A 9,023-nucleotide genomic window follows, 5' to 3' on the forward strand; every position below is an offset into this window, starting at 1 on the left:
GTGATCGAGCAAGCGTCTGATACGAGAGCATTGCGGTCGCATGGAGCGTGTTTGAAGTGAACAGCAGAGAAGAAAGGCAAAGTGTTGTGAAATAAAATGCACAGAACGGATGCGCAAGACACGTCAGCTATATAAAGAGCGAGAGTTGTTTTCTTCCTATTAGTTTCAATTCACAGTTTAATTAGCAGTTTCAATCAGCAAATAACAAAATGCGTATTACAGGTAATATTTTATTTCACAACACTTTGCCTTGTTCCTTTGGTCTCTGCTGTTCATCCTAAAACACAAAGGCTCTCTTTAAGCAATGCAACAGTGAGCGCCCGGCGCGCTGCGGTTGCGCGACCGCACCAAATTAAGCTCCCTGCGCAGTGCGCACTGAGGTCCACTTAAATCTTAGAAAGTACATCAGGACTTTAAAAATATCTTCTAAATTTCAGCGACGGCTCTGTCACACTAATGCGACCAGCGCGGTGCAGTTGGGCGGTCGGCGGCGCGCTACGGTTGAGCGTTCTCTCTCGCGCTCTCTCTCTCGCTCTCGCACACACGCACACGCGCACACACGCAAACCGGATATCATACGGAGGCCGCCATTACAGATGCGCAGAACGGATGCGCAAGACACGTCAGCTATATAAAGAGCGAGAGTTCAGTTCTCTACCTAAATCCGTAATACAGGTAATATTTTATTTCACAACACTTTGCCTTGTTCCTTTCTTCTCTGCTGTTCACTTCAAACACGCTCCATGCGACCGCAATGCTCTCGTATCAGACGCTTGCTCGATCACCTGCTCGTTTGCTGTCACAATGTACCCTACACAAATCTGAAACATTTGTTGCGGCTCCGAGTCACGACGAGGGGCAAGTTTTGGTTTCCAAGGGTGTTTCTATTCCTCTTCAACTTCTCTCCTATACAGAGCCGCCTTTTTCACATGTCCGCACGTCACTTTCCTCTTTTCATTTTAAACGAACTGATCGCGGTGGTGCCTTTACGGGCAGTCGGAGAAATCAACGCCAACAAAAAAAATACATCCAGCCTAGTTAAGACCTCGACCTTGGACCTCGGCGAGGACCCGCTCATCATCTGATGACAGCATAAAATGTCAAGCCGAGGGCGCTTTCTCAGAACAAGATCTCACGTGCACTCCACAAGTAAAGGAAAGGATTTGGTTCATGCCGCATTTGAAAAGCTTGGTAGAAGGACTGTAAGAAGAATCAGGACCGACTTGAGTCCAATCAGAGGCAGCCAATGCATCCTTGGCCATGAATCCCAAACTTTGCCATGTGGATGAGAAAGGTCGGAACAAGGAGACATGGAGCGGGGTGGTTGTCCTGTGTAACTTTTGGATCTCAGAGGGAGCCTGCTGTATGACTACACAAGCGCGGTAATTACCGTTTTTTCCATGTATAATGCCCATGTGTAATACGCACCCTAAAAATGGCATGTCAATGCTGGAAAAAAGCCTGTACCCATGTATAATACACACCCAATTTTTTTTTTAAGTCCCAATGATCGTCACACAGGCATCTGGGTGTGGTGAAATTTGTCCTCTGCATTTGACCCATCCCCGTGTGATTTTGATCCATCCCCTGGGGGAGAGGGGAGCAGTGAGCAGCAGCGGCGCCGCGCTCGGGAATCATTTGGTGATCTAACCCACCAATTCCAACCCTTAATGCTGAGTGCCAAGCAGGGAGGAAATGGGTCCCATTTTTATAGTCTTTGGTATGGTATTAACTAGGCTGGATGTATTTTTTTTTGTTGGCGTTGATTTCTCCGACTGCCCGTAAAGGCACCATCACGATCAGTTAGGTTAAAGTGCGGACATGTGAAAAAGGCGTGCGGACATGTGAAAAAGGCAGCTTTGTATGGGAGAGAAGTTGAAGAGGAATAAAAACACCCTTGGAAACCCAAACTTGCCCCTCGTCGTGACTCGGAGCAAGCGTCTGATATGAGAGCATTGCGTTCGTATGGAGCGTGTTTGAAGTGAACAGCAGAGACGAAAGGAACAAGGCAAAGTGTTGTGAAATAAAATATTACCTGTAATACGCATTTTGTTATTTGCTGATTGTATTAAACTATCACATTCATTGTCAGTCAAGAAGAGGACTATTCGCATCAGATCCATAGCGCGCATGCGCAGTGATACTGCCTCCGTATGACGTCCAGTCCGCGATGGAGATTAAAAAACAAACAATATTTGACAATTACACAGGTTTCTATTCCTGTCTTTGGTAATGTCACCCTGTCTTTTTGTTCCACGTCTTTGTCGGTCAGTCCTTTTGTTGGTTTTGTTAGAGAGTTATGTTAGTTTACCAAGTCTGTGTTTTGAGTTCCTCCAATGAACCCTGGTCCAAGCTGCACTTGGTCGCCCTGCTCCTTTCCACACTCCATCCGTGACAAGATTTTCTTCAAAAATTGTTGTACCATGATTTTCTTACAAAAAAAAATAAAAAAATAAAAAATTTTAAAAAATTGTACCCATGTATAATGCGCACCCCAGATTTTAGGACAATAAATTAGTTAGCTTTTGCGCATTATACATGGAAAAAAACGGTAATTGTATACCAATACACTCAACCAAGGACAAACCAAAATCATTCCCCAAGCATTGAGAATAAAACACCCACATTTCTCCATATGTTAACTTATTTTGTCCATGACATGGAGCAACTATAAACTGAATACTAAATACTAGGGGTGTAACGATTCATCGATACACATCGATTAATCGATATAATGCTCTACGATTTATTGGCATCGATGCTAAACATAAACATCGATTTATATCGCCGTGTTTGACCTCGGACATTAGACGCGACTTTATTTTGAAATCCAGTTCATTGTTGCTTGCTTCCTCTTTCCGGGATCAGTGAGCGGCATGTTGTGTTGTGAGCAGAGCAGGCACGTGAAAGGGGAGTCGACCACTAGTACGCGGCTCCTGGGCTGGTTCTATGGCTAGTGTCCAAAAAGACGAGGAAATTTGCTCCCCTTTAGGCTTCAAGTCGTTCGTTTGGAAGCACTTTGGATTCCAAAGAAAAGATGGCTCAACGGACAAGACACGTGCAGTTTGTAAATCCTGCCATGCGGTGATCAAATATTCAGGGACCACAAATCTCACCGCACATTTAAAGAAAAAACACGACATCAAAGTTCAGTGTTAAAATAAGCACTTTGTATACTACAATACTCTTGTAATTTCCTAAATAAAGAGTTTGCAGTACCTTGTTGATTTTGCGTATGAATTGTTATAAATCAGGATATTGTTCTATATTTTTTATTTCGAAAAAAATAATCGATCGTAGAGCACTATATCGCGATGTATCGTGAATGAATCACAGCAGGCTTTAAGATATCGGCAAATATCGTACTGTGTTTCTTTATATCGATATGATATCGTATCGTGACAATACATGTCCCTTCTCTATCTGGTGGGCCTAAGTCCAATGCTTTCTTTACCTGTTGAATTTGCTTCCTCCACACCCTTCTCTGGTACTTTTCCAATTTGTCATTTAATGTTTGGTTTGCCCCTGTCCAATTAAACAACGTGACATAGATTTGCCAATTTTCGTTGTCACATCTCTGTCTCAAACCCACCTGTTCCTCTCGTGAGAGCTCTTCTGTTGTGTCTACCTCAGCTTCATAAACCACTTTTCCTCTGCATCGGTGTTGTCTGTAAGTGGGTGAGATTTGAATCTAGGACGTTTTCTGGGACGTTTTCTGCTGGATGGTCTCATCAATTGTCATCAATGTCCACACAAAAATACAACTTACAAATAGCACTCCTCCTAAGATTAATTCCGAAAATCTCAAATAACCTTTCGGACCCTCCCCTTTCCTTCTCCGTATCGCTACACCTACTCCTTCTATCCCCCCCTCTTGGCCGGGTCCGGGACACGGCCAAACAGGAATACCTTCATCCTGACGGAACAAACTCTGGGGCCGGACGGAGTTGCGAGTAGAGATACCATCGGCGTCCTTTGAAGTCGAGTTGGGCCGCGTAAGACGTCCTGGCCAAGACACGAAAGGGGCCCTTCCACCGGGGGTCCGTCCACTTTCTGGAGAAGACTTGGAAGTACACGTACGGCGTGAGCTGTTTCTCCACCGACACGCCTTCCTCCGCCGCAGCGGATTTCTCTCCAATCTGTGCAGAAACACTGGACACCAAAGCAGACAAATAGGACCAGTATGGTGTATGAGACAAATTTGGTACCGGAACATCCTCTGGTGGGACGAGCGTCGTCGCTGGTCCCGGCATTAGTCGACCCGTCATCAACTCAAACGGTGCGAATCCAGTGCGCCTGTTAATGGATTGTCGCACAGACAGCAAGGCAAGCGGAAGTGCTTGTAGCCAATTCATTGTCATACTTTTGGCCAATTTCTCTTCCAGCGTTCGATTAAGTCTTTCAACTCGGCCCTGACTTTGAGGATGGTAGACACAATCGATGCTTCAACCCCAAAATTGATTCCACCTTGGCCAAGGCTTTGTTGTTAAAGTGTGTACCATTGTCAGAGCGGATCAGGGCCGGAAAACCGTGGGTAGGAATGTAATGGGTGATCAAAGCCTTGATCACAGCAGCAGAATTTTCCTTCGAGCATGGATATGCCTCAGGCCAGCCCGAGTAAGCGTCAACCAACACAAGCAAAAAGCGTTTTTCATTCACTCTTGTATTCATGTCGGTGAAATCAATGATCACTTCTGGTCCCGGCCACGGGGCCGGCTGAAACAGGCCGGGCTTAGGCTTCAATATAGGGCATGCATTGAACGTTTGGCAAGACTCACAATCCGCAACGAATTTCCAGACTACATCTGAGAGTCTGGGATGCCACCAACTTCGACGATGGACCATCATGGCATGGGGTCCCACATGGGAAGGTGTGCGCGCCTGTGTCAGGATCTCCTTCCGGAAGAGCGAGCTGCCCTTTGGGTCCTACCCACAAGCCATCTGATCGTTTGGCAGCCTTTGCTGCAAACCAGACCGATTTTTGTTCCGGAGACATGGCGTCCTGGGCGGCACACAGATCGGCATGCGAGAGTGACAAAGGCAAACAGGAGTCGGGGTGTTCCCCGTCCACAATTAGTGGACCGCGGGACACCATCATGTCCTTTGCCCCGCCGTAACCAGCCGTTTGGCCATTTCATCAGCCGCTTGATTTCCCCTAGCCACTAAGGCAGGGGTGGCCAACCAGTCAGAGACTAAGAGCCACATTTTTTACTGTGTCATCGCAAAGAGCCACATCATACACATGAGCACACATGAACCCCCCTCTCCCCCACACACACAAACACACACAAACGCACACACACACGCACACACACACCCTCTGCTCAGCCAAATTTATTGTGTGACATTATTTTGTCACGCACCAACATGATAATGACAAATTGACTCCTACAGTACTAAAACCACAGACCAAAGACCACATTTTCAACAATGTGCATTGTCTCACACAGACAAACTCTCAGTTCAACAAATTCCACAAACAAAAACATAATAAGTTTTTTCACTTACTATGTGTGGCGGGACAGACCATTTGTTTTAGTTTGTCGTTTTCAGGAGACAAGATTTCAATAACGTCATTGAGGCATATTTTAACGAACTCCACTTCATTGTATGGATTTTTAGCCCGTGCAATGTTCCAAGCCAGTTGAAACAATGCAAGTGTGACAGTCTCTGAGTGCTTCGTAATTTTTTTGAAAAACTGTACCTATTTTTCTGCCTGACTTTTCAAAGTGTCCAAACTTGTGCTTGAGAAATTCAGTCCCTTTTGCAAAGTCCTTATCGATATTGGCATGAAGTGAGCTGAAGTGGCGCTGAACATTTGAAGCTTATAAATGCGCTAATGACGTCCGACATATCAGGCAGAATGGCTTGCCATTACGTTCAACAAAAAACAACTTTAACTCTGTTAAAAACGTCCTGTGGTCATCGTCATATATTCGTTTAGCTGTGCATTTTTCCTTGCCATTTTGGCCAGGTTGGCCACCCCTGGCTTAGCGTCTTGTCAGCTTTTCTGGACCTAATGGGCCCCCGTAGTCACAGTCGCCATTCATTAAAAAGCCAGCGAAACCAATCGCTCTGCCCTGTGTTCATTGTCATATATTCGTTTAGCTGTGCATTTTTTCCTTGCCATTTTGAGAGCGAAATTGAGACTCCTCAAATGGGTTTGTCCCTCCTTTGCGGGATTTCACCTCACGCGCATGCGCGTTTCACCAAAATACCATATTGAACTCAAGCGAAGCAAATACGCACGAAAAATAAACACAAATGTCGATATGAACGTAAAAGAGCCGCATGAAACCAGCCAAAGAGCCGCATGCGGCTCGCGAGCCGTGGGTTGGCCACCCCTGCACTAAGGTGTCAGCTTTGGAGTGACCAGGCACCTTGACAATGGCCACCTCGCTCGGGTACTTCAACGCCTCGAACAACTGCAACATCAAATCCTTGTGCGCAATCTCCAGGCCTCTGGCCGTCGTGAACCCATTCTGTAGCCACCCTACCAGATCGATTAAGCCCGCCGACACCGCATAAGCGGAGTCAGAATAGACGGTCACGGCTTCCCCCTTGCATTGTCGTAAGGCTAACACCAAAGCAAAGACTTCTGCCGCCTGGGCTGATGGGCGGGTGTTGAGCTTCATCACTTTAAGAGGCTGGAAGGAACCATCCCTCCACTCGACTGCCACCGCGGCCGCATGGAGGGAGCCCTTTTTGTCTCTCCAACAGCAACCATCTGTGAACACCACCCGACGGTGCCCGAGCGGAGTGGAATAGAGGTCAGGTCGGACTTTCGCCACCGTCTGGACCTTTGATGCACACTCATGGGGTCCCACCAACAATTGATCGGCCATGTTCAGTCCGGAATGGACATAGTTGACATTTGGAGCAGTCAATATTTTCAACAATCGTGTTTGTCGCAGCGGAGTTAACGTGAATGCCGCCGATGCGAGAAATGAGGCCCTCCATGATCAGTTAACACATAGACTGGATGCCCCGTGACTGTGTGGGCTGTTTTGAGAAAGATCTTTGCCAGGCCAGCTGCATATCTGGAACAATCGGGTTGCCGTTGCTCAATGTTGTCCAAGGGGACGCTGCAATACATCAACACTGCACGTCCATGTTGCATTTTCTGGTACAGAGCTCCATTCACAACTTTTCCTGAAATAGAGACATCTAAATGGAAGGGCAGGGTGTAGTCAGGAGTGGCCAAAGCCGCAGCAGCGGCCAGCTCCTGCACCAGTGACACAAAGACCTCGGCCGCCTCCGGTGTCCAGGCAAGCCCTGAGATTCCGGGCCCCCTGTTCGCGGATCAGGGCTTGGAGGACACCGGTTAGCCAAGTCAATCACGGTGAACCACTGGTAGGCAGGGTTCAATGACGCTAGGATCCGGTGCGGGTCTGGCACAGGAAGAACGGGAGTTATAGTGACATAATTTACTGCTCTCAGATCATGTGCCATGCGCCATGTTTTCCCATCTGCTTTCTGGACGGGGTGTTCCATTCGGACCATGACACTTCCAACACCCCTGCGTCCCAGAGGCCGCACAGAGTGTCTTCCATGCCCTGGTCCGCTTCTCTTGGCCAACGATAGGCTGCGTCTCATCCATTTGGAGATCAATAGGGGCCACCGAGTGACAAAACCCGACATCAAATGGACCCTGGGACCACAATGAGTCGGGCAAGGCCGCCAGCATTACTTCAGCGTCCTCATGATCAGTTAATTCCCTGCCACGTGTGCGAGATACCAACCTCATCTCCAGCAGCCCTGAGACTACCATGGGTTGTTTAATTTGGTAAGCTTTCTGAGACTCGGACCAGTACAAATTAGGAATGTGAGTTTTCCGCCAGTCGGTTTGTAGCAACAAATGTTTGACCATTGAGCCCAATTGTCTGGCTTCATGTCCTGGGGCAAGAGCTAGCGAAATGTGTGGTACCCCTTTTTCTGTCATTTTGAACCACTGCATTTGTTCATGTGTTAATTCAGTAGCTGCTGCAACTCCCTCTTTACCAATCAAAATGCATGATGAAGTTAAATCCCACATGTGCCCTTCAATTTCTTCAAACAAATCCTGATCATCACTTTTTCGGTCATAATATAGAGTACAATGGAAAGGATCAACAGGTGGGTGGTATGGCGCCAGTGAGCAGATCCAGGGCTTCCACAGTAGGTAGGTCGAGAACACACCGCCACCAGCAGGGGTCTCTGGCTCCAGCCTGGCCCAGTATATGGTTGCAGTTTCTGCTTCTGCCGGTAGGGGCGCCATCAGCCACTGGCCATGTTGTTGTAGCTGCTGTGAGCACAGGATACTGACGCCATCTGGAAATTGAATAATCACTCCCTCGGCCTGCGTCATCTGTCCCTGACCATTCCGCAGATTATATTCTTTCCGTGTCTCTTTCTCTCCCTGCCTGTACTTCTTTCTACTGTCCTGATTCGCGTACTCTAACATTTTTCTCTGTTGCATCACAACATCATCTTCTCCCTCACCCTCGCTGCTGTCACAATGTGGAAGCTCTTTCTGTCTCCGCTCGCTCTTTGCGTCTTCTCGTCTCACTTTCTCCGTTGCCCATTTTCACATCTGCGCTTCCAGTCTACGCTGCTCATCAGCTTGATCAACTTTTTTCTTTAGCTCCTCGTTCTCTGCAATATGTCTCTGCCAGCTTTCTCCTTTCGTCACGTTGGAGGGTTGGAGGCTCGGGCTGTGACCATGTGGGATGTATCTCCCTCCCGGGCCCATCGCCTCTCTTTATTTACTGCTTGTTCAATCAGCTGCACAATACTTTTGTCTGCCCTTTCGCCTTCGCCCTCGACATCCATTACCATCCGGCCACCCAACGTCACCACCGGAGCCATTACTCCGGGGTCGCCATATGGCGGCGGTCCAACATTGGTCACTTCGAGTGTGAGGGCACTCGGGTGTGTCACATCATGCAAAGATGGATAAATGCCCTTGTATTCATTCCTTTCCTCGTCTATTTTCACCGCTTTCTCTACCTCGTCTGCTTTTCTCACACTCTCTGTGTGTTCTA

At 47.6% G+C, this 9,023-nt stretch overlaps 1 pseudogene; it reads right to left on the reverse strand.

Moving 5' to 3' along the window:
- Positions 1-3,248: 3,248 nt before the first annotated feature.
- On the reverse strand, positions 3,249-6,363 carry LOC133153663 (uncharacterized protein K02A2.6-like; annotated as a pseudogene).
- Between the last annotated feature and the right edge of the window lie 2,660 nt (positions 6,364-9,023).

This window comes from Syngnathus typhle, linkage group LG5, assembly GCF_033458585.1.
Source record: "Syngnathus typhle isolate RoL2023-S1 ecotype Sweden linkage group LG5, RoL_Styp_1.0, whole genome shotgun sequence".
Taxonomy (NCBI): Eukaryota; Metazoa; Chordata; class Actinopteri; order Syngnathiformes; family Syngnathidae; genus Syngnathus; species Syngnathus typhle.